At 49.5% G+C, this 24,565-nt stretch overlaps 6 non-coding genes and 1 pseudogene across 6 annotated transcripts; all 7 read left to right on the forward strand.

Moving 5' to 3' along the window:
- The first annotated feature begins 3,698 nt into the window (after positions 1-3,698).
- On the forward strand, positions 3,699-5,505 carry LOC149520369 (18S ribosomal RNA; annotated as a pseudogene).
- Positions 5,506-5,786: 281 nt separating this feature from the next.
- LOC149520370 (5.8S ribosomal RNA) lies at positions 5,787-5,942 on the forward strand. The gene has a single exon (XR_016326664.1). It is a non-coding gene; the product is annotated as a 5.8S ribosomal RNA (ribosomal RNA).
- Positions 5,943-6,146: 204 nt separating this feature from the next.
- LOC149520371 (25S ribosomal RNA) lies at positions 6,147-9,534 on the forward strand. Its single transcript, XR_016326521.1, has one exon. It is a non-coding gene; the product is annotated as a 25S ribosomal RNA (ribosomal RNA).
- Positions 9,535-11,808: 2,274 nt separating this feature from the next.
- On the forward strand, positions 11,809-11,964 carry LOC149520372 (5.8S ribosomal RNA). Its single transcript, XR_016326625.1, has one exon. It is a non-coding gene; the product is annotated as a 5.8S ribosomal RNA (ribosomal RNA).
- Positions 11,965-12,199: 235 nt separating this feature from the next.
- LOC149520373 (25S ribosomal RNA) lies at positions 12,200-15,429 on the forward strand. Its single transcript, XR_016326538.1, has one exon. It is a non-coding gene; the product is annotated as a 25S ribosomal RNA (ribosomal RNA).
- A 4,487-nt stretch (positions 15,430-19,916) lies between these two features.
- LOC149520374 (5.8S ribosomal RNA) lies at positions 19,917-20,071 on the forward strand. The gene has a single exon (XR_016326579.1). It is a non-coding gene; the product is annotated as a 5.8S ribosomal RNA (ribosomal RNA).
- A 238-nt stretch (positions 20,072-20,309) lies between these two features.
- LOC149520375 (25S ribosomal RNA) lies at positions 20,310-23,662 on the forward strand. The gene has a single exon (XR_016326530.1). It is a non-coding gene; the product is annotated as a 25S ribosomal RNA (ribosomal RNA).
- Positions 23,663-24,565: the final 903 nt, after the last annotated feature.

Below are 24,565 nucleotides of genomic sequence, written 5' to 3' on the forward strand. Positions count from 1 at the left end.
GGTTTGGCCCACTCCCTGGGACCACCTGGATGCAGTACAGGCATGTTGTGGGCCTGGTCTCGGTGCAACGGACAGGTTGAACTTTCAGACGGGTGATCCGGACAGCAATAGCAATGACATTGCTGAAACCTTCACCTTTGCGTATAGTGCTTGAGCCTTGGCCACTGGGGTGCGGGCCTTAACTCCTAGTGCTCACACCCAAGGTGCGACACTGGCACTTGGTGCTGGCTGTTGCCTCGGACACCTCTGTTCTGATCGCATCCCTGCATCTCGATCATTAGTGCCCTGACGTCGGTCTGACTGCATGCCCGCGCACCGCTCACCAAAACCCGCACTTGGGCTTGGCTAAATTTATCGAACCTAACACCGTGCTCGAGCCCCTAGAGTCTTGATCACTACCCATACCACTGTCCTGATCCCATTCCCTGAGACCTGCTACTCGAGTAAGTCGTAAGGCCTGGTCCCCTCCGGCTGTCGGACCCTATCCCATTACAACCCCGAGGCCAGTCCCAGCTTCATTGCTGACCGTGACACATGCACATGCCTTGACCACCATCGAGAGATGTTGGTCCTTGGTCTCGGCACATGCTTCGACCACCATCGGCGTATGCTGGACCTTGGTGTGGGCAGTTCCCTCGAACAACATCGGCTCGTGCTGGGTCACGCACCAAGAGATCGCACCTGGGCCTGGGCTGTGCACCATGTGCACTGCAATCGGGTAGTAGGTGGGTTCTAGGATATCTTCTTGTTTCTACAGTGCCAAAGCCATTTTTGTGGTCCATGAATTCATATGAGCGCTCCCCAACACCCGCACACCACGCGTAGGTGTCCTTAGCCCTGACCGAGCACCAATGCGCACCACGATCAAGTGGTAGGTGGGTTTAGGCACATCTTCATATTTTTACCATGCCAATGCCATTTTTATGGCCTGTGAATTCATATGAGCACTCTCCAATGCCCGTACACCATGACGGGTGTCCTAAGCCCCGGACCGAGCACCATGCACGCCACAATCGTGTGGTAGGTGGGTTTATGCACATCTTCATATTTCTGCTGTACCAATGCCATTTTTATGGCTTGTAAATTAATACAATGGTCCCTTACGCCTTCATGTGAAGTTTCATGGCAAGATTATTCGTTTTCTATTTTTCACGATTTTTGAAATTTTTTGTGGTTCGGGATTTTTTAAAATTTTTTTAGATAGTGTTTTGGCCCCAAATTTGGTAGACATGATCCTTGTATTTTTGTTGGCATGCAAAAAATAATTTAGCTAAAAACTCAAAGTGTAGAAGATTTTGTGATCATTTGAAAAAAGTGTCCCTATTTCAAACACTTGAATGGTTACTAGTAGCAAACCTGTAAAATCTCATATGCTCTTTAAGGGGGTGTGAGTTGTCAAGGTTTGTTGAGGGATAGGGGGCCAATATAAGGGCAAAGTACCAGCACCCATCGCACATCATGTGCACACACGCCCCGACCCCCCCAATCGTCGGAACCTCCAATGCGCCAATCAGGTTCTCCGACGATGCTCCGTTGATTCTCCGATGATGATGCCCGGGCAAAAAAAATGTGCCACCAGCAAATGCTCAAGCCCAACATGTGCACTGTGGCTCAAAATTGAACTTCGACCAAGGCCTCGACCATCAACGACACATGATGGCACATGGTGATGGCATATGCATCGACCATCGTTGGCACAAGTTACCCTTTGGTACAGGCACTTGCCTTGACCACCATCGGCACAAGCTGGCCCTTGGAACAGGCACTTGCCTCGACCACCATCGACACATGCATGCCTCGATGAGCTTCCACAGAAGATGGCCCTTTGTGCAGGTGGTTGCCTCGAGCACCATCGGTACGTGTTGGGCCTTGGTGCGGGCACATGCCTCGACCACCATCATCACAAGCTGGCCATTGGAACGGGCACTTGCTTGGACCACCATCAGCACATGCCATGCCTCAATCAACATTGATAGAAGATGGTCCCTGGTGCGTGCAGTTGCCTCAAACACTATCGACACATGTTGGGCCTTGGTGCGGGCGGTTGCCTCGAGCACCATCGGCATAAGCCGACCCTTGGTGTGGGCACTTGCTGTGATCACCATTGGTAGAAGATGGCCCTTGGTGCAGGTGGTTACGTTGAACACCATCGGCACATGCTGGGCCTTGGTGCGAGCGGTTACCTTGATCACCATCGGTAGAAGATAGCCCTCGGTAACAGTGGTTGCCTCCAAGACCATCAGCACATGCTGGGCCTTGGTACGGGCACATGCCTTGAGCTGGTGTGGGATGTTGCCTTAACCACCATCGGCACGTGCCATGCCTCGATTAGTATCGACAGAAGATGGACCCTAGTATGGGCGATTGCCTCAAAAACCATTGGCACGTGCTGGGCCTTGGTGCAGGTAGATGCCTCGACCACCATCAGCTTATGCATGCCTCAATCAGCATGTGCACAAGCTAAAATCGGTGCGGGCAGTCGCATCAAACACCATCGACACACGCTAGCCCTTGGTGCGGGCACATGCCTCGACCACCATCGACACCTGCTCACCCTCGATGTGGGATATGCCTATTTGGAAAAAGTGTCTCCATTTTAGATACTTTAATGTCTACCAGTAGCATATCTATAAAATCTCTAATGCTCTTTAGGGGGTGGTGGTCCGACCCCCCCTCTCCCCTCCATGAGGGGAGTAGGTGTGCGTGATGGGCCTTCTATTACATACACCTAGGGTAACATCCTTTGAGTGAAATACAGGGCGTGTATACCTTCTGAACATTTTATCCAGAGATTGGTTGCTTCGATGATCGACAAGCGCCCATGGCCTCGATCGGTTGACCTACATACAAAAAAAGAGAGCAGCGCTCTAGTCATGCACGCGACGGATGCTGCCCTATACCCCAGACCAAGTCCCTAAATCGGGTAATGGCTCTTTAGGGTGGTGCGAGCAAAAGCTGTGATTATGAGCTTGGCCTGGCTAAGTCTCTCGATATTTGATGGTCTCACGGTCCTTTCTCGTCGACCACAAAAATACCTTGACGAGGTCTTGTACACAGTCGATGCTACCCAAGACCCCAAGAAGAAGTCCCTGAATCGAGCAACGTCCCTCTGGGGTGGTGTCAGCAGAGTTCGCACGTGCTGTTTTGGCCAGGCCAAGCATTGGTAGTATCGCACCATTGTTGCCTGTCAGATGGGGTGGGTTATGGACTAGAACCCATAGATGCTGCCACTTGTACCTAATGGGCATATGAGTGGTGCTATGGTTGTGCGTGTTGGTAGGCTTTGAGCTCGATGCATCGAACTGTCTACCCGTCATCCTTTTTAATCCCCCCTTATGCGATCGTCGTACCCCGAAGGCACGATCGGGATCTTGTGCTGCATATCAAAATCGATGGGAATCGGATGTCTCACCATCCCTCATCCATCTCATGCCTTGAAGGGCTATGGATCGGACGTCAATCATGGCTGCTGTCCCAAGTGTGCCACCCAATTCTCTATGGCTGTATTGGTGCATTGGTGTTCGATGGTGCTCTCAGATGCGAAACATTTAACGGGCACGGGCTCTCGGCCTCCGTTCGTTTGATGCTATGCATTTCATGTGCTCGACACACATGACACTTGCACTTCACATTGGGCTCTCTCTACTGCTCTGCCGGTGCGTCGAGGCCCACGTGATGCCAATGTCCTGAAAGAATGCTACCTGGTTGATCCTGCCAATAATCATATGCTTGTCTCAAAGATTAAGCCATGCATGTATAAGTATGAACTAATTCAGACTATGAAACTACGAATGGCTCATTAAATCAGTTATAGTTTGTTTAATGGTATCTACTACTCGGATAACCTTAGTAATTCTAGAGCTAATATGTGCAACAAACCCCAACTTCTAAAAGGGATGCATTTATTATATAAAAGGTTGACGCGGGCTATGCCCGTTGCTTTAATGATTCATGATAACTTGACGGATCGCATGGCCTTTGTGCCAGCGACGCATCATTCTAATCTTTGCCCTATCAACTTTCGATGGTAGGATAGTGGCCTACTATGGTGGTGATGGGTGACAGAGAATTAGGGTTTGATTCCAGAGAGGGAGGCTGAGAAACGGCTACCACATCCAAAGAAGGCAACAGGCACGTAAATTACCCAATCCTGACAGGGAGAGGTAGTGAGAATAAATAACAATACCGGGCTCTATGAGTCTGGTAATTAGAATGAGTACAATCTAAATCCCTTAACGAGGATCCATTAAAGGGCAAGTCTAGTGCCAGCAGCCATGGTAATTTTTGCTCCAATAGCGTATATTTAAGTTGTTGCGGTTAAAAAGCTCATAGTTGGAACTAGGGTTGGGTCGTCGATCCGTCTCACGGAGAGCACCGATCTACTTGTCCCTACTATCGATGATGTGCTCATGGACTTAATTGCCTGAGTCGTTCCTCCACCGCTGTTACTTTAAAGAAATTAGAGTGCTCAAATCAAGCCTACGCTTGTATACATTAGCATGGGATAACATCATAGGATTTTAGTCCTATTGTGTTGGCCTTCGGGATCGGAGTAATGATTGACAAGGACAGTCGAGGGCATTCGTATTTCATAGTCAGAGGTGAAATTCTTGGATTTATGAAAGACAAACAATAGTGAAAACATTTGCCAAGGATGTTTTCATTAATCAAGAACGAAAGTTGAGGGCTCGAAGATGATCAGATACAGTCTTAGTCTTAACCATAAACGATGTCGACCAAGGATCGATGGGTGTTACTTTTAGGTCTCTGCTGGCACCTTATGAGAAATCAAAGTCTTTGGGTTTCAAAGGGAGTATGGTCTCAAGGCTGAAACTTAAAGCAATTGATGGAAGGGCACCACCAGGAGTTGAGCCTGTGGCTTAATTTGACTCAACATGGGGAAAATTACCAGGTCCAGACATAGTAAGGATTGATAGACTGGGAGCTCTTTCTTGATTCTATAGGTGATGGTGCATGGCCGTTCTTAGTTGGTGGAGTGATTTGTCTAGTTAATTCCATTAATGAACAAGACCTCAGCCTACTAACTAGCTACGCGGAGGTGATCCTTCATGGCTAGCTTCTTAGAGGGACTATGGCCGCTTAGGCCAAGAAAGTTTGAGGTAATAACAAGTTTGTGATGCCCTTATATGTTCTGGACCGCACGCACGCTACACTGATGCATTCAACGAGTCTATAGCCTTGGCCGACAAGCCCGAGTAATCTTTGAAATTTCATGATGATAGGGATAGATCATTGCACTTGTTGGTCTTCAATGAGGAATTCCTAGTAAGCGCGAGTCATCAGCTCACGTTGACTACGTCCCTGCCCTTTGTACATACCTCCCGTCCCTCTTACCGATTGAATGGTCTGGTGAAGTGTTTGGATCACGGTGATGTGGACGGTTCACTGCCTGTGATGTCACGAGAAGTCCACTGAACCTTATCATTTAAAAAAAAGAGAAGTCATAACAAGGTTTTCGTAGGTGAACCTACAGAAGGATCATTATCGAAACCCTACTCAATGGATGACCCGCAGACGTGTTAACAAAACACCGAGGGGGCAAGGGTGCCCCCATGCCCCGAACCCCTTCAGGTGACGGTCGCTTCATCCCCCTATCGAGAGGGCAAAATGATCGACGTCATCTTACTCACTACCGAACAATGAACCCTCGACGTGAATCGCACCAAGGAACCGAAATGGAAAAGGAGCATGCACGCCATCACCATCCCATTGGCAGTGCATACGCGGGTGGCGTCGTGACTTTTTTTGTCGTAAAAAAATGAAATGACTCTCGATAATGGATATCTCAGCTCTCACATTGATAAAGAACATAGCAAAATGCAATACTTGGTATGAATTGAAAAATCCCGTGAACCATCAAGTCTTTGAAAGCAAGTTGCACCCCAAGCCATTAGGCTGAGGGCACGCCTGCCTGGGTGTCATGCACCATCGCCCCTTCTCTGACCCTCTGCCCTTCGAGCTCTGAGGGAAGGGGGCAGGTGGAAGATGGCCTCCCTCGATCCAGTCGATCACGGTTGGCCCAAAAGTGAGTCCTCGACAATGACAATGCCGTCCTCGATGACGCGCGCTCGTTGTCCACCCGAACCCAGTTGAACCCTCCGAATCGCTCAATCGATGCTCATGTTCGACCTCAAGTCAGGCAGGATCACTCACTGAGTTTAAGCATATCAATAAGTGGAGGAAAAAAAACTTACCAGGATTCCCCTAGTAACGATGAGCGAATCAGAAAGAGCCCAGCTTGAGAATCGGGTACCCCTATCATTCGAATTGTAGTCTGGAGAAGCATTTTCAGCAATGGACCCAACCCAAGTCCCCTAGAAAGGGGCGATGGAGAGGGTGAGAGCCCCATTGTGCCTGAACCTGTTACATCACAAGGCACTATCCTTGAGTCGGGTTGTTTGGGAATGCAACCCAATCGGTCGGTAAATTTTGTCCAAGGCTAAATACGGACGAGAGATCGATAACGAACAAGTACCGTGAGGGAAAGATGAAAAGGACTTTGAAAAGAGAGTCAAAGAGTGCTTGAAATTGTTGGGAGGGAAGCAGATGAGGGCCGACGATGTGCCCCAGTCGGATGTGAAACAATGAGAACCGGTCCGCCAATCAGCTCGAGGCGTGGATCGACGCGGGTCACGACGACTGCTCAAGCTCGAGCTTTCGATGTGCCCACGACGACGTCATCACCACGATCGTGGAATGCAACACGCATTATCTTCACGTGCCTTAACACCTTCGTGCTCCCGACGTCGGTATGCGGGCTCTCCATCCAGCCTGTCATGAAACACGGACCAAAGAGTCTAATATGAGTGCGATTCAATGGGCCAAGAAACTCGTAAAACATAAGGAAGCTGATTGGCAGGATCCCTCGCGGGTGCACCACCGATCGACCTTGATCTTCTGAGAAGGGTTTGAGTGCGAGCATGCCTGTCGAGACCCGAAAGATGATGAACTATGCCTGAGTGGGGCAAAGCCAAAGGAAACTCTGATAGAGGCCCGTAGTGATACTGACGTGCAAATCATTCGACTGATTTGGGTATAGGAGAGAAAGACTAATCGAACCGTCTAGTAGCTAGTTCCCTCTGAAGTTTTCCTCAGGATAGCTGGAGCCCCCGATGAGTTCTATCGGGTAAAGCCAATGATTAGAGGCATTGGGTGCACAACGCCCTCGACCTATTCTCAAACTTTAAATAGGTAGGATGGCGTGGCTGCTTCGTTGAGCTGCACCACGAAATCGAGAGCTCCAAGTGGGCCATTTTTGGTAAGCAAAACTAGCGATGCGGGATGAACCGAAAGCTAGGTTACGGTGCCCAACTACACGCTAACCTAGAACCCACAAAGGGTGTTGGTTGATTAAGACAGTAGGACGGTGGTCATGCAAGTCAAAATCCGCTAAGGAGTGTGTAACAACTCACCTGTCGAATCAACTAGCCCTAAGAATGGATGGCGATTAAGTGAGCGACCTATACCCGATCGTCTGGGCAAGGGCCAAGCCCCGATGAGTAGAAGGATGTGGTGATCACCGTAAAACCTAGGGCACAAGCCTGGATGAAGCGAGCGACCGTCAGTGCAGATCTTAGTGGTAGTAGAAAATATTCAAATGAAAACTTTGAAGGTCAAATAGGAGAAAGTTTCCATGTGAACAACACTTGCACATTGGTTAGTTGATCCTAAGAGATGGGGGAAGCCCGTCTGACAATGCGTCCTATGTGAGCTTTTAGAGGGAATTGGGTCAAAATTCTTGAATCGGGACGCAATGGCTGACGGCAACGTTCTAGAGTTCGGAGATGTCGGTAGGGGCCTCGAGAAGAGTTATCTTTTCTGTTAATGACCTGCCCACCTTGGAAACGGCTCAGTCGAAGGTAGGGTCCAGTGATCGAAAGAGCACCACACGTCACGTAGTGCTCGGTGGGCCCCCGTCAACCTTTGAAAATTTGGAGGATCGAGTGCCGTCCGTGCTCGATCGTACTCATAACTGCATTAGGTCTCCAAGGTGAATAGCTTCTGGTTGATGGAATAATGTAGGCAAGGAAGTCAACAAAACAGATCCGTAACATCAAGAAAAAGATTGGCTCTGAGGGCTCGGTACGAGGGTCCTAGTCCCGAACCTGTCGACTATCAGTGCCCTACTCGAGTTGCTCCTGTGATGAGAGCGGGTCACTACGTGTCGATCGAGGGACGGATTGGGAACGGCTCCCTCGGGGGCTTTCCTCGGGTGAGGAACAATCCCCTCAGAAATAGTACGGACAAGGGGAATCTAACTATTTAATTAAAACAAAGCATTGCAATGGTCCCTGTGGATGCTCACGTAATGTGATTTCTGCCCAGTGCTCTGAATGTCAAAGTGAAGAAATTCAACCAAGCGCGGGTAAATAGAGGGAGTAACTATGACTCTCTTAAGGTAGCCAAATGCCTTGTCATCTAATTAGTGACGCGCATGAATGGATTAACGAGATTCCCACTGTCCCTATCTACTATCCAGTGAAACCACAACCAAGGGAATGGGCTTGGTGGAATCAGGGAGGAAAGAAGACCCTGTTGAGCTTGACTCTAGTCTGACTTTGTGAAATGACTTGAGAGGTGTAGGATAAATAGGAGCCCCTGGGCGAAATTGAAATACCACTACTTTTAACGTTGTTTTACTTATTTCATGAATCAGAGGTAGGGCACGATCCCTTCTTTTAGACCCAAGGCCAGCCTTGATAATCGATCCGGGTGAAAGACATTGTCAGGTAGAGAGTTTGGCTGGGGTGGCACATCTGTTAAAAGATAATGCAGGTGTCCTAAGATGAGCTTAACGAGAACAAAAATTTCATGTGCAACAAAAGGGTAAAACCTCGTTTGATTGTGATTTCCAATTCGAATATGAACCGTGAATGCATGGCCTATCGATCCTTTAAACCTTCGAGATTTGAAGCTAGAGGTGTCAAAAAAGTTACCACAGGGATAACTGGCTTATGGCAGCCAAGTGTTCGTACCGACATTGCTTTTTGATCCTTCAATGTTGACTCTTCCTATCATTGTGAAGCAGAATTCACCAAGTGTTGGATTGTTCACCCACCAACAGGGAACGTGAGCTAGGTTTAGACCATCTTGAGATAGGTTAGTTTTACCCTATTGATGGCAGCATCGTGATAGTAATTCAACCTAGTACGAGAGGAACCATTAATTCGCATAATTGGTCATCGCGCTTGGTTGAAAAGCTAGTGGCATGAAGCTACCGTGCGTTGGATTATGACTGAACACCTCTAAGTCAAAATTTGGGATAGAAGCGATGCGTGCGCCCGTCGCCCGATTGTCGACCCGCAGTAAGGGCCCATGGCCCTCAAGGGCACGTGTCATCGGTGTAACCTCACAGCAGATGAGCCGCGCGGGCCTCTTTAGAGCTCAATTCCCACCGAACGGTGGGTAAAATCCTTTGTAGATGACTTAAATAAGCGACAAGATAATGTAAGTGGTAGAGTGGCCTTGCTGCCACGATCCAATGAGATTTAGCCCTATGTTGCTTCGATTCATCCTTTCCCCCTCCCCCTTCCCTTCCCCTGTTGACCTTCCTTCTTTTTACGTCACCCCTCTCCGAGGTTGGGCAGGACCTGGGGCCCTCTGTCCATCGATCCCGATTGGGAATGAACTCCGTATGCCTAAGTCAACCTATAAAACGAGCGTATGGGCACTAAAACGGCCAGAGAGGTAGAATGTGCAAGCTAAAGATCGATTGGGTTCCCCTCTACATGCTATCGATCTTGCTGCGGTTCTTGCTACCACAACCCTCAATCCGGTTAGAGCTTAGACTAGGAATGAACTCTGTTTGCCTAAGTCAACCTATGAAACAAGCGTACGGGCACTAAGTCGGCCAGCGAGGATAATACCCAAGCTAAGGATCAGTCGGGTCCTCCTCTATGTGCTGCAGATCCTGCAGGCTTTTTATACGGTTCTGGTTCAGCCCCACTCCCTGGGACCACCTGGATATGGTGCGGGTAAGTTGTGGGCCTAGTCTCGATGCCACGGATAGGTTAGACATTCGAAAGGGCGGTCTGGACAGCAATAGCAATGATTATTGCAAGAACCCCCGCCTCTGCGTATGATGCTCCAACCTTGGCCGTAGGGGCATGGGCCTCAACTCCTAACATGCACGCCCAAGGTGCGACACTGGCATTTTGTGCAGGCTGCTACCTTAGACACCCCTGGTCTAACCGCATACCCGTACCTCGATCATCAGTGCCCGTACGACAGTCTGACTGCATGCCCGTGTAGCGCTCACCAACACCTGCACCTAGGCCTAACTCAATTCTGGCGAACCTAACATTGTGCCTAAGCCCCTGGAGTCCTGATCACTACCTATACCACTATCTCCATCTAGTTCCCCATGACCTGCACCTCAAGTTACACTCTAGGCCTGGTCCCCCCCGACTGTCGGACCCTATCCCACTACAACCTCGAGGCCAATCTCGGCTTGCTTACTGACCGTGACACATGCACATGCCTCACCACCATCAAGCCATGTTGGCCCTTGTTCTCGACACATGCTTCGACTGCCATCAACGCATGCCGGACCTTGGTGCGGGCAGTTCCCTCGAACAGCATCAGCCCGTGCTAGGTCACACCTCTGGGCCCGGGTCATGCACCTTACGCACCACGATCAAGTAGTAGGTGGGTTCAGGATATCTTCATGTTTCTACAGTGTCAAAGCCATTTTTATGGTCCATGAATAAAAATGAGCGCTCCCCAATGCCCGCACACCACATGCGAATGTGCTGAGCCCGGACCGAGCGCCAATGAGAGCCACGATCGGGTGGTAGGTGGGTTTAGGAACATCTTCATATTTCTATCATGCCAATGCCATTTTTATGGCCTATGAATTCATATAAGCACTCCCCAGTGCCCGCACACCACGCACGGGTGTCCTAAGCCTGGGCCGAGCACCATGTGCGCCATGATCGATTAGTAGGTGGGTTTAGGCACATCTTCATATTTTTGCCATGCCAATTCCATTTTTATGGCTTGTAAATTCATACAATGGTCCCCTAAGCCTTCATGTGAAGTTTCATGGCAAGATGACTCGTTTTTTATTTTTCATGATTTTTGAAATTTTTTACGGTTTGAGATTTTTTAAAATTTTTTTAAAATGAGTTTTGGCCCAAACTTTTGTAGACCTGATCCTTTTTATTTTTTTGGCATGCACAAAAACATTCAGCTAAAAACTCAAAGTGTAAAAGATTTTGTGGCCATTTGAAAAAAGTGTCCCCATTTCAGATACTTGAATGGTTACTAGCAGCAAACTTGTAAAATCTCATATGCTCTTTAAGGAGGTGTGAGTTGTCAAGGTTTGTTGAGGGATAGGGGGTAAATATAAGAGCCAAGTACCAGCACCCATCGCACATCATGTGCGCACACCCCCCAGACCCCCAATCGTCGGAACCCCTAATACTGTCGGTTAGGTTCTCCGATATGCTCCGACTATGGTGCCCTGGGCAAAAAAAATATGGCACTAGCACATGCTCGAGCCCAGCATGTTCACCATGGCTCAAAATTGAACTTCGGCCAAGGCCTCGACCATCAACAGCACATGATGGCGCATGGTGATGGCACATGCATCAACCATCATCGGTACAGGCTACCCTCGGGCAGGCAAAACAATCAGCGTCATCTTACTCGCTGTAGAACAACGAGCCCCCGAATGAATAACGCCAAGGAACCAAAACAAAAATGGAGCCTGCATGCCGTCACCATCCCGTTCACTATGCGTATGCAGGCGGTGCCGCGACTTCTTTTGTCGTAAAAAAATGAAATGACTCTCAGCAACGGATATCTCGACTCTCGCATCAATGAAGAACATAGCGAAATGTGATACTTGGTGTGAATTGTAGTATCTCATGAACCATTGAGTCTTTGAATGCAAGTTACACCCCAAGCCATCAGGTCGAGGGCACGTCTGCCTAGGTGTCATGTACCGTCGCCCCCCTCCGGGCCCCTGCCATCGAGCTTTAGGGGAAGGGGGCGGGCGGAAGATGGCCTCCTATGATTCTATCGGTCATGGTTGGCCCAAAAGTGAGTCCTCGACAATGACAGTGTTGTGACCGTCGATGGTAGAGCTCTCGGCATGCCTCGTCCCCTGTGACGCATTCGTTGTCCACTCGGACCCTGTCGGATCCCCCGCATCGCTCGATTAATGCTCACGTCGCGACCCCAGGTCAGACTGGATCACCCGTTGAGTTTAAGCATATCAATAAGCAAAGGAAAAGAAACTTACCAGGGTTCCCCTAGTGTTGACGAGTGAATTGAGAAGAGCCCAGCTTGAGAATCAGGCCCCCCCGACATTTGAACTGTAGTCTGAAGAAGCATCCTCAGCGGTGGATCAGGCCTAAGTCCCTTGGAAAGGTTGAATACGAGAGACAAATCGATAGCGAACAAGTACCGTGAGGGAAAGATGAAAAAGACTTAAAAAAAAGTCAAAGAGTGCTTGAAATTGTCGAGAGGAAAGTGGATGGGGATCGATGATACGCCCCGATCGGATGTAGAAGGACGAGAGTCGATCCATTGATCAGCTCGAGGCATGGATCGATGTGGGTCATGGCGATGGCCCAAGCCTGGCTTTTGATGTGCCCATGTAGACGTCATCATCATGATTGTGGAATGCAACAAGTGTTGTCTCGATGTGCCACGATACTTGCGTGCTCCCCATCTGGCCCGTCTTGAAACAAAACCAAGGAGTATGACATGCTTGTGAGTCAACGGGCTAGGAAACCTATAAAGCTCAAGGAAGCTGATTGACAGGATCCCTCACCGGTGCACCGTTGATCGACCTTGATCTTCTAAGAAGGGTTTCAGTGCAAGCATGCTCGTCGAGACCCGAAAGATAGTGAACTATGCCTGATCGAGGCGAAGCCATAGGAAAGTCTGATGGAGGCTCGTAGCGATATTGATGTGCAAATCGTTTGTCTGACTTGGGTATAGGGGTGAAAGACTAATCGAACCATCTAGTAGCTGGTTCCCTTCGAAGTTTCCCTCAGGATAGCTGGAGCCGCTGATGAGTTCTATCGTGTAAAGCCAATGATTAGAGGCGTCGAGGGCGCAATGCCCTCAAACTATTCTCAAACTTTAAATAGGTAGGACGACGTGGCTGTTTCATTGAGCCGTACCATAGAATCGAGAGCTCTAAGTGGGCCATTTTTGGTAAGCAAAACTGGCGATGCAAAATGAATCGAAAGCCAAGTTATAGTGCCTAACTACGCTCTAACCCAGATCCCACAAAGGGTGTTGGTCGATTAAGACAGCAGGACAGTGGTCATGGAAGTCAAAATTAGCTAAGGAGTGTGTAACAACTCACCTGCTGAATGAACTAGCCCCGAAAATGGATGGCGCTTAAGCACGCGACCTATACCCGACCATCGGGGCAAGGGCCAGGACCTGATGAGTAGGAGGGCACAATGATTGCCACAAAACCTAGGGTGCGAGCCCAGGCAAAGCGGCCGTCAGTGCAGATCTTGGTGGTAGTAGCAAATATTCAAATGAGAACTTTGAAGGTTGAAGAGGGGAAAGGTTCCATGTGAATGGCACCTGCACATGGGTTAATCAATCTTAAGAAACAGGGGAAGCCTGTCCGACAGCGCGTCTCGCGGGAGATTCGAAAGGGAATCGGGTTAAAATTCTAGAACCAGGACACGATGGCTGATGGTAACGTTATGGAGTCTGGAGACGTCGATGGGGGCCTCAGGAAGAGTTATCTTTTCTATTTAATGGCCTGCCCACCATGGAAATGGCTCAGCCAGAGGTAGGGTCCAACGGTCGGAAGAGCACTGCATATCACATGGTGTCCGGTGCACCCCCGGTGGCCATTGAAAATTTAGAGGACCGAGTACCGTCCTCACCTGATCGTACTCATAACCGTATAAGGTCTCCAAGGTGAACAACCTCTGGTCGATGGAACAATGTAGGCAACGAAAGTTGACAAAATGGATCTGTAACCTCAGGAAAAAGATTGGCTCTAGAGGCTGGGCACAGGGGCCCCAGTCTTAAACTTGTCAGCTATCAGTGCACTGCTTGAGCTACTCCCACGATAAGAGCGGGTCACCGCGTGCCAGTCGGGGGACAGACTGAGAATGGCTCCCTTGGGGGCCTTATCCAGGCGATGAACAGTCGACTCAGAACTGGTATGGACAAGGGGAATTCGATTGTTTAATTAAAACAAAGCATTGCCATGGTCCCTATGGATGCTTACATAATGTGATTTCTGCCCATTGCTCTGAATGTCAAAGTGAAGAAATTCAACCAAGCACGGGTAAACGGTAGGAGTAACTATGACTCTCTTAAGGTAGCCAAATGCCTCGTCATCTAATTAGTGACGCACATGAATGGATTAACAAGATTCCCACTGTCCCTATCTACTATCCAGTGAGACCACAGCCAAGGGAACGGGCTTGGTGACATCAACGGGGAAAAAAGACCCTATTAAGCTTGACTCTAGTCTGACTTTGTGAAATGACTTGAGAGGTGTAGGATAAGTGGGAGCCCCCGGGCAAAATTAAAATACCACTACTTTTAATGTTATATTACTTATTTCGTGAATCGGAGGCAGGGCACGACCTCTTCTTTTGGACCCAAGGTCAGCCTCGATCGGTCGATCCAGGTGAAAGACATTGTCAAGTAGGAAGTTTGGCTAGGGTGACACATCTATTAAAAGATAACACAGGTGTCTTAAGATGAGCTCAACGAGAATAAAAATCTCATGTGAAACAAAAAGGTAAAACTTCATTTGATTCTAATTTCCAATATGAATACGAACCGTGAAAGCATGGCCTATCGATTCTTTAGACCTTCAAGATTTGAAGCTAGAGGTGTCAAAAAAGTTACCACAAGGATAATTGGCTTGTGGCAGCCAAGTGTTCATAGTGATGTTGCTTTTTGATCATTTAATGTCGGTTCTTCCTATCATTGTGAAGCGAAATTCACCAAGTGTTGGATTGTTCACCCACCGAAAAGAAATGTGAGTTGGGTTTAGATCATCGTGAGATACATTAGTTTTACCCTACTGATGGCGGTGTTGTGATAGTAATTCAACCTAGTATGAGAGGAACCGTTGATTCGCACAATTGGTCATCGTGCTTGGTTGAAAAGCCAGTGGCGCGAAGCTACTGTGCATTGGATTATGACTAAACACCTCTAAGTCAAAATTCGGGCTAGAAGTGACGTGCGTGCCCGTCGCCCGATTACCGACCCGCAGTAGGGGCCCATAGCCCCCAAGGGCATGTGTATAGGTACGGCTCCCATGGGCTTCTTTGGAGCTCAATTCCCACCAAGCGACAAGCAGAATCCCTTGAAGATGACTTAAATATGCGACGGGGTATTGTAAGTGGCAGAGTGGCCTTGCTGCCATGATCCACTGAGATTCAACCCTTTGTCACTTTCATTCATCCCTCCCCCCTCCCCCTCCCCCTCCCCTTCCCCCGTCGACCTTTCTTTTTTTTATGCCACCCCCCTTCGGGGTTAGGCATAACCTAGGGCCCTCTGTCCCTCAGTCCCGATCGAGAATTAACTTTGTATGCAAGCGTGCGGGCACTAATCCAGCCAGAAAGGCAGAATGCATAAGCTGAAGATCAGTCGTGTCCCCTTCTACGTGCTGCTGATCCTGCTTTCACAGCCCTTGATCTAGTTGGAGCTTAGATTGAGAATGAACTTCGTATGCCTAATCAACCTACAAAACAGGCATGCGGGCACTAAGCTGGCTAGAGAGGCAGAATACGCAAGCTAAGGATCGATCTGGTCCCTCTTTATGTGCTGCAGATTCTCTAGGTTTTAATACGGTTCTGGTTCAGCCCCACTCCCTAGGACCACCTGGATGTGGTACGGGCATGTTGTGGGCCTGGTCTCGATGACGCGAAGAGGTCTGACATCTGGGCGGGTGATCTGGACGGCAATAGCAATGACTATTGCTGGAACCCCCGCCTCTGCCTACGGTGCTCAAGCCTTGGCTGCTGGGGTGTGGGCCTCAACTTCTGGTGCCCATGCCCAAAGCGTGACACTGGCATTTGGTGTAGGCTACTGCCTCGGACACCCCTGGTCTGATCATCAGTGCCTGCACGTCGGTCTGACTACGTGTTCGTGCACCATTTTCCAACACATGTACCTGGGCCTGGCTCAATTTTGTCGAACCTAACACCGTGCCTGAGCCTCAGGAGTCCTGATCACTACCTACACCACTATCCCAATCCAGTTCCCCATGACCTGCATCTCAAGTAGGCCTCAAGGCTTGGTCTTCCCTGGCTGTCTGACCCTATCCCACTACAACCCCCGGGCCAGTCCTGACTTACTTGCTGATCGTGACACATGCACATGCCTTGACCACCATTGAGACATGTTGGCCCTTGGTCTCGACACATGCTTCGACCACCATCGATGCATGCTGGACCTGGGTGTGGGTAGTTGCCTCGAGACGCATCGACCCGTGCTGGGTCACGCACCAAGCGGCCGCACCTGGGCCCAGGTCATGCACCCTGTGCACCATGATCGAGCAGTACGTGGGTTCAGGGATATCTTCATGTTTTTGTAGTGCCAAAGCCATTTGTGTGGTCCATGAATTCATATGAGTGCTCCCCAACACTCGCGCACCACGTGCTGGTGTCTAGAGCTCGGGCCAAGCACCAATGAGCACCACGATCGGGTGGTAGGTGGGTTTAGGAACATTTTCATATTTTTGTCATGCAAATACTATTTTTATGGCCTATGAATTCATATGAGCACTACCCAGTGCCCGCACACCAAGCATGGGTGTCCTGAGCTCGTACCAGCACCATGCACGCCACGATCGGGTGGTTGGTGGGTTTAGGCATATCTTCATATTTCTGCCATGCCAATGCCATTTTTATGGCTTGTAAATTCATACAATGGTCTTCTAAGCCTTCATGTGAAGTTTCATGATAAGATGACTCATTTTCTATTTTTCATGATTTTTGAAATTTTTTACGGTTTTAGATTGTTTAAAATTTTTTTAGAAGGAATTTTGGTCCCAAATTTTGTAGACCTGATCCTTGTATTTTTATTAGCTTGCACAAAAATATTCAGCTAAAAACCCAAAGTGTATAAGATTCTGTGGCCATTTGAAAAAAGTATCCCCATTTCAGACACTTGAATGGTTACTGACAGCAAACCTGTAAAATCTCATATGCTCTTTAAGGGGGTGTGAGTTGTTGAAGTTTGTTGAAGGATAGGGGCCCAATATAAGGGCCAAGTACAAGCACCCATTGCACATTGTATGCGCACACCCCTCGACCCCCAATCACCGGAACCCCCAATGCCGTCGGTCAGGTTCTCCAGCAATGCTCCGACAATGGTGCCCCGGGCAAAAAAAAATGGCACCAGCACATGCTCAAGCCTAGCATGTGCATCGTGGCTCAAAATCAAACTTCGACCAAGGCTTCAACCACTATTGACACATGCATGCCTCGATGAGCATCGACAGAAGATGGCCCCTGGTACGAGCGGTTGCCTCGAGCCCCATTGGCATGTGTTGGGGTTGGTGCTGGCACATGCCTCGACCACCATCGTCACAAGCTGGCCATTGGTATGGGCACTTGCTTGGACCACCATCGGCATGTGCCATGCCTTGATTAGCATCGACAGAAGATGGTCCCTGGTACGTGCGGTTACCTCGAACACTATGGCACATGCTAGGCCTTGGTGTGGGTGGTTGCTTCGAGCACCATCGGCACAAGCTGACCCTTGGTATAGGCACTTGCCTCGACCACCATTGGTAGAAGATGGCCCCTGGTACGGGCGGTTGCATTGAACACCATCAACACATGCTGGGCTTTGGTACGGATGGTTGCCTCGAACACCATCAGTACATGCTGGGCCTTGGTACGGGCACATGCCTCAACCACCATCAGCACAAGCCGACCCTTGGTGTGGGCACTTACCTCGATCATCGTCGACACGTGCCATGCCTCAAACAGCATTGGGAAAAGATGGCCCTTGGTGTGGGCGGTTGCCTCGAACATGATCAGCACGTGCTAGGCCTTGATGCAGGTAGATGCCTCAACCACCATCAGTGCATGCATGCCTCAATCAACATGCACACAAGTTGGAGCCGGTGTGGGCACCTGCCTCGATTAGCATAGGTAGAAGATGGCCCTTGGTGCGGGCAATCGCATCGAACATCATCGGCATGTGCTGGGCCTTGGTGTGAGCACATGCCTTGACAACCATCAGCACTTGCTCACCCTCAGTGTAGGATATACCTATTTGGAAAAAGTGTCCCCATTTCAAACACTTTAAGGTCTATTGGTAGCATATCTGTAAAATCTCTAATGCTCTTTAGGGGGTGGTGGTTTGGCACCCCCTCTCACCCCCATTGGGGGAGTAGGTGTGCGTGATAGGCCTCCCATTGCATACACCCAGGGCAACATCCCTCGAGTGAAATACAAGGCATGCATGCCTTCCAATCAATTTGTCTGATTATTGGTTGCTCCAGTGACCGACAGGTGCCCATGGCCTCGACCGATTAGCGTGCATGCAAAAAAGGGGAGTCGAGCTCAAGCCCGTGCACGCGGCGGATATTGCCTTAGACCCTAGCCCAAGTCCTCGAATTGGGCAACGACTCTCTAGGATGGTGCAAGCAGAAGCTGCGGTTGACAGTCTCGCGGTCCCTTCTCATCGACCACAAAAATGCCTTGGCCTTGACGAGGTCGAGCACGCAGTCGATGCTACCCAAAACCCCAGGAACAAGTCCTTGAATCGGGTAATGTCCCCCTGAGGTGGTGTCAGCGGAGCTTGCAGGTGCGATCTTGACTAGGTGAAGCATTGGTGGTATCGCATCGTTGTTGCCTATCGAATGGCAGAGGTAGACTCGTGGCCCTTGCTTGTGTTTTTCCCGTGCCAAACGGTTGTGGTGTGGCCTCGCACATCATTTCCTCCATTCGCTCGTTGAGTAATTGATCGGGTGGGTTGGGGACCGACGCGCGTGGATGCTGCCACTTGTACGCAATGGGCATATGAGTGGTGCTATGGTTATACATGTTGGCAGTCCCCGTGCTTGATGCATATGAGAGCTCTTTCTTGATTCTATGGGTGGTGGTGCATGGCCATTCTTAGTTGGTGGAGTGAGTTGTCTAGTTAATTTCGTTAACGAATGAGACCTCAGCCTGCTAACTAGCTATGCGAAGGTGATCCTTCATGGCTAGCTTCTTAGAGGGACTGTGGCCGCTTAGGCCAAGGAAGTTTGAGGCAATAATAGGTTTGTGTTGCCCTTAGATGTTCTGGGCTGCACGCACGCTACACCGATGTATTCAACGAGTCTATAGCCTTGGCTGACAGGCCCAGGTAATCTTTGAAATTTCATCATGATGGGGATAGATCATTGCAATTGTTAGTCTTTAACGAGGAATTCCTAGTAAGTGCAAGTCATCAGCTCACGTTGACTACGTCCCTACCCTTTGTACATACCACCCGTCGTTCCTACCGATTGAATGGTCCAGCGAAGTGTTCGGATCGTGACGACATGGATGGTTTGCCACCCGTGACATCGCGAGAAGTCCACTGAACCTTATCATTTAGAGGAAGGAGAAGTCATAAGAAGGTCTCTGTACGTGAACATGCAGAAGGATCACTGTCAAAACCCCGCTCGATGGATGACCCGTGGACGCGTTAATGAAACACCGAGGGGATGAGGGTGCCCCCGTGTCGCGAGCCCCTTCTGACCCCGGTGAGGTGCGACGGTCACTTTGTCCCCCCTACCGGGTGGGCAAAATGATCGGCGTCATCTCGTTCGCTATCGAACAATGAACCCCCAGCGTGAATTGCGCCAAGGAATTGAAACAAAAATGGAGCATACGCGCCGTTGCCATTCCGTTCGCAATGCATGCATGGGCGGTGTCGTGACTCCTTTTGTCATAAGAAAATTGAATGACTCTCGGCAACGGATATCTTGGCTCTCACATTGATGAAGAACGTAGTGAAATGCGATACTTGGTGTGAATTGCAGAATCTCGTGAACCATAGAGTCTTTGAACGCAAGTTGCACCCCGAGCCATTAGGTCGAGGGCACGTTGCCTGGGTGTCATGCACCGTCGCCCCCCCTCCGAACCCTAGCCATTGAGGTCCGGGGGAAGGGGACGGGCAGACGATGGCCTCCCGCGATCATGTCGGTAGTGGTTGGCCCAAATGCGAGTCCTCGACAACGATAGCACCATGACCATCGGTGGTAGAGCTCCTGGCGTGCCTCATCCCCGGTGATGCGTGCTCGTTGTCCAATCAAACCCCGTCAAACCCCACGCATCGCTCGATCGATGCTCGCATCGCGGCCCCAGGTCAGGCTGGATTACCCGTTGAGTTTAAGCATATCAATAAGCGGAGGAAAAGAAACTTACTAGGATTCCTCTAGTAACGATGAGTGAATCGAGAAGAGCTCAGCTTGAGAATCGGGTGCCCCCGACATCTAAATTGTAGTCTGGAGAAGCATCCTCAGTGATGGACCGGTCCCAAGTCCCTTGGAAAGGGACGTCAGAGAGGGTAAAAGCCCCATTGTGCCTGGACCCTATCACATCATGCGGTGTTATTCGCGAGTCGGGTTGTTTGGGAATGCAGCCCCAATTAGGCGATAAATTTCATCCAAGGTTGAACACGGGTGAGAGACTGTTAACGAAAAAGTACCATGAGGGAAAGATGAAAAGGACTTTGAAAAAAGAGTTAAAGAGTGCTTGAAATTATCAGGAGGGAAACGGATGGGGGTCGACGATGGGCCTCAATCGGATGTGGAACGGTGAGAGCCGGTCCATCGATCGACTCAGGGCGTGGATCGATGCCGATCGAGGTGACAGCCCAAGCCTGGGCTTTTTGTGCTCACAGAGACATTGTCACTGCGATCATGAAATGTAGCATGCGCTGTCTCGACATGCCTCGGCACCTGTGTGCTCCCGGTGTCAGCTTGTGGGCTTCCGTTACGGCCCGTCTTGAAATATGGACCAAGAAGTCTGACATGCGTTCAAGTCAACGGGCCAAGAAACTCGTAACGCACAAGGAAGCTGATTGGCGGGATCCCTCACGGGTGCACTACCGACCGACCTTGATCTTCTGAGAAAGGTTCAAGTGCAAGCATGCCCGTCGAGACCCGAAAGATGGCGTACTATGCCTAAGTGGGGCGAAGTGAAAAGAAACTCTAGTGGAGGCCCGCAGCGATACTGACGTGCAAATTGTTTGTCTGACTTAGGTATAAGGGCGAAAGACTAATCGAACCTTCTAGTAGCTGGTTCCCTCCAAAGTTTCCTTCAGGATAGCTAGAGCCCCCGATGAGTTCTATCAGGTAAAGCCAATGATTAGAGGCATCGGGGGTGCAACGCCCTTGACCTATTCTCAAACTTTAAATAGGTAGGATGGCACAGCTGCTTCGTTGAGCTGCACCACAGAATCGAGAGCTCCAAGTGGTCCATTTTTGGTAAGCAGAACTGGCGATGAGGGATGAATCGAAAGTCGAGTTAACCCAGAACCCACAATGGGTGTTAGTCAATTAAGATAGCAGGACGGTGGTCATGGAAGTCAAAATCTGCTAAGGAGTGTGTAATAACTCACCTACCAATTCAACTAGCCTCGAAAATCAATGGCACTTAAGCGCGCGACCTATACCCTACCGTCGAGGTAGGGGCCAGGCCCTGATGAGTATGAGGGCATGACTGTTACTGCTAAACCCTAGGTGCAAGCTCGGGCAGAACGACCGTCAGTGTAGATCTTGGTGGTAGTAGCAAATATTCAAATGAAAACTTTGAAGGCCGAAAAGAGGAAAGGTTTCATTTGAACGGCATTTACACATGGGTTAGTCGATCCTAAGAGACGGGGGACAGGGCATCCCATGTAAGCTTCGAAAGGGAATCAAGTTAAAATTCTTGAACCGAGATACGATGACTAACAGCAACGTTAAGGAGTCTGAAGACGTCGGTGGGGCCCATGAGAAGAGTTATCTTTTTTGTTTAATGACCCGTCTACCCTAGAAACGGCTTACCCAGAGGTATGGTCCACTACAGGAAGAGCACTGCACATCGCGTGGTGTCTGACGCACCCCCGACAGCCCTTGAAAATTTGAATGACTGACTATCAATTATGTCTGATCGTACTCATAACCGTATCAGGTCTCCATGGTGAACAGCCTCTGGTCAATGGAATAATGTAGGCAACGAAAGTTGGTAAAATGGATCCATAACCTCAAGAAAAGGATTGGTTCTGAGGGCTGGGCATGAGGGTCCCAGTCCCAAACCCATCGACTATTAGTGCATTGCTCGAGCTGCTCTCACGGTGAGAACGGGTCATCATGTGCCGATTGGGGGACGGACTGGGAACGGCTCTCTCGGGGCCTTTCCCCAGGCGATGAACAGTCGACTTAGAACTAGTACGAACAAGGGGAATCCGACTATTTAATTAAAACAAAGCATTGCGATGGTCCCTACGGATGCTCACGCAATGTGATTTCTACCCAGTGCTCTAAATGCCAATGTGAAGAAATTCAACCAAGTGCGGGTAAACAGTGAGAGTAACTATGACTCTCTTAGGGTAGCCAAATGCCTCGTCATCTAATTAGTGACGTGCATGAATGGATTAACAAGATTTCCACTGTCCCTGTCTACTATCTAGAGAAACCACAGCCAAGGGAACGGGCTTGGCAGAATTTACGGGGAAAGAAGACCCTGTTGAGCTTGACTCTAGTTCGACTTTGTGAAATAACTTGAGAGGTGTAGGATAAGTGGGAGCCATCGGGCGAAATTGAAATACCACTACTTTTAACGTTATTTTACTTATTTCATAAATCGGAGGTGGGGCACGACCTCTTTTTTTAGACCCAGGTCAGCCTCGACCGATCCATCCGGGTGGAAGACATTGTCAGGTGGAGAGTTTGGCTGAGAGGCACATCTGTTAAAATATAACGCAGGTGTCCTAAGATGAGCTCAATGAGAATAGAAATCTTGTGTGGAACAAAAGGGCAAAAGCTCATTTGATTCTAATTTCTAGTACTAATAGGAACCGTGAAAGCGTGGCCTAGTGATCTTTTAGACCTTTGGGATTTGAAGCTAGAGGTGTTAGAAAAGTTACCATAGGGATAACTGACTTGTGGCAGCCAAGCGTTCATAGTGACATTGCTTTTTGATCCTTCAATGTCGGTTCTTCCTATCATTGTGAGGTAGAATTCACCTAGTGTTGGATTGTTCACCCACCAATAGGGAATGTGAGCTAGGTTTAAACCGTCATGAGACAGGTTAGTTTTACCCTACTGATGGCGGCGGCGTGATAGTAATTCAACCTAGTATGAGAAGAACCATTGATTCGCACAATTGGTCATCGTGCTTGGTTGAAAAACCAATGGCATGAAGCTACTGTGCATTGGATTATGACTAAACACCTCAAAGTCAAAATCTAGGCTAAAAGTGATGCACGCGTCCGCCGCTCGATTGCCGACCCGCAGTAGGGGCCTATAGCCCCAAGGGCATGTGTCATAGGTGCAGCCCCTGATGCGAACAAGCTGCGTGGGCCTCCTTGGAGCTTAATTCCCATTGACCAATGGGTAAAATCATTTGCAGATGACTTAAATACGTGATGTGGTATTGTAAGTGGCAGAGTGGCCTTGCTGCCACAATCCATTGAGATTCAGCCCTTTGTCACTTCGATTTGTCCCTCCACCGCCCCCCTCCCCTTCCCCTACCGACCTTTTTTCTTTTTATGCTGCCCCCTTCGGGGCCCTCTATCACTCGATTCTGATCGGGAATGAACTCCATATGCCTAATTCAACCTACGAAATGAGTGTGCGGACATTAAGCAAGCTAGAGAGGCAAAATGCCCAAGCTGAGGATCGACCAGGTCCCCCTCTGCGTGCTGCGGATCTTGGTGCGGTTCCTACTGCCACAACCCTCGGTCTGGTTAGAGCTTAGACTGGGAATTAACTCCTTATAAATAAGTCAACCTATGAAACAAGTGTCCGGACACTAAGCCGACTAGAGAGGTAGAATACGCAAGCTGAGGATCGATCGGGTCCCCCTTTGTGTGCTGCAGATCTTGCAGGCTTTTTATATGGTTCTAGTTTAGCCCCACTCCCTGGGACTACCTAGATATGGTGCTAGCATGTTGTGGGCCTGGTCCCGATGCCTCGAATAGGTCAGACTTTTAGGCGGGCGGTCTGAACAGCAATAGCAATGACTATTGCTAGAACCCTCGCTTCTGCATATGATGCTCGAGCCTTGGCCGTAGGGGCACGGGCCTCAATTCTTGGTACGCATGCCCAAGGCACAGCATTGGCACTTGGTGCAAGCTGCTACCTCAGACACCCCTGGTCTGACCGCCTGCCCACTCTTCGATCATCAGGCACGTCAATCTGACTGTGTGCCCAAGCACCACTGACTACCTACCAATACCCGCACCTGGGCCTTGCTCAATTCTGCCCAACCTAACACCGTGCCTGAGCCCCTGGAGTCCTAATCACTGCCCGCACCACTGTCTTAAACCAGTTCCCCATGACCTGTACCTTGAGTAGGCCTTAAGGCTTGGTCCCTCCTGACTGTCAGATCCTATCCCACTATAA

The sequence above is a fragment of the Durio zibethinus genome, chromosome 1, assembly GCF_047325235.1.
Source record: "Durio zibethinus cultivar Kanyao isolate XHJ-2024 chromosome 1, ASM4732523v1, whole genome shotgun sequence".
Taxonomy (NCBI): Eukaryota; Viridiplantae; Streptophyta; class Magnoliopsida; order Malvales; family Malvaceae; genus Durio; species Durio zibethinus.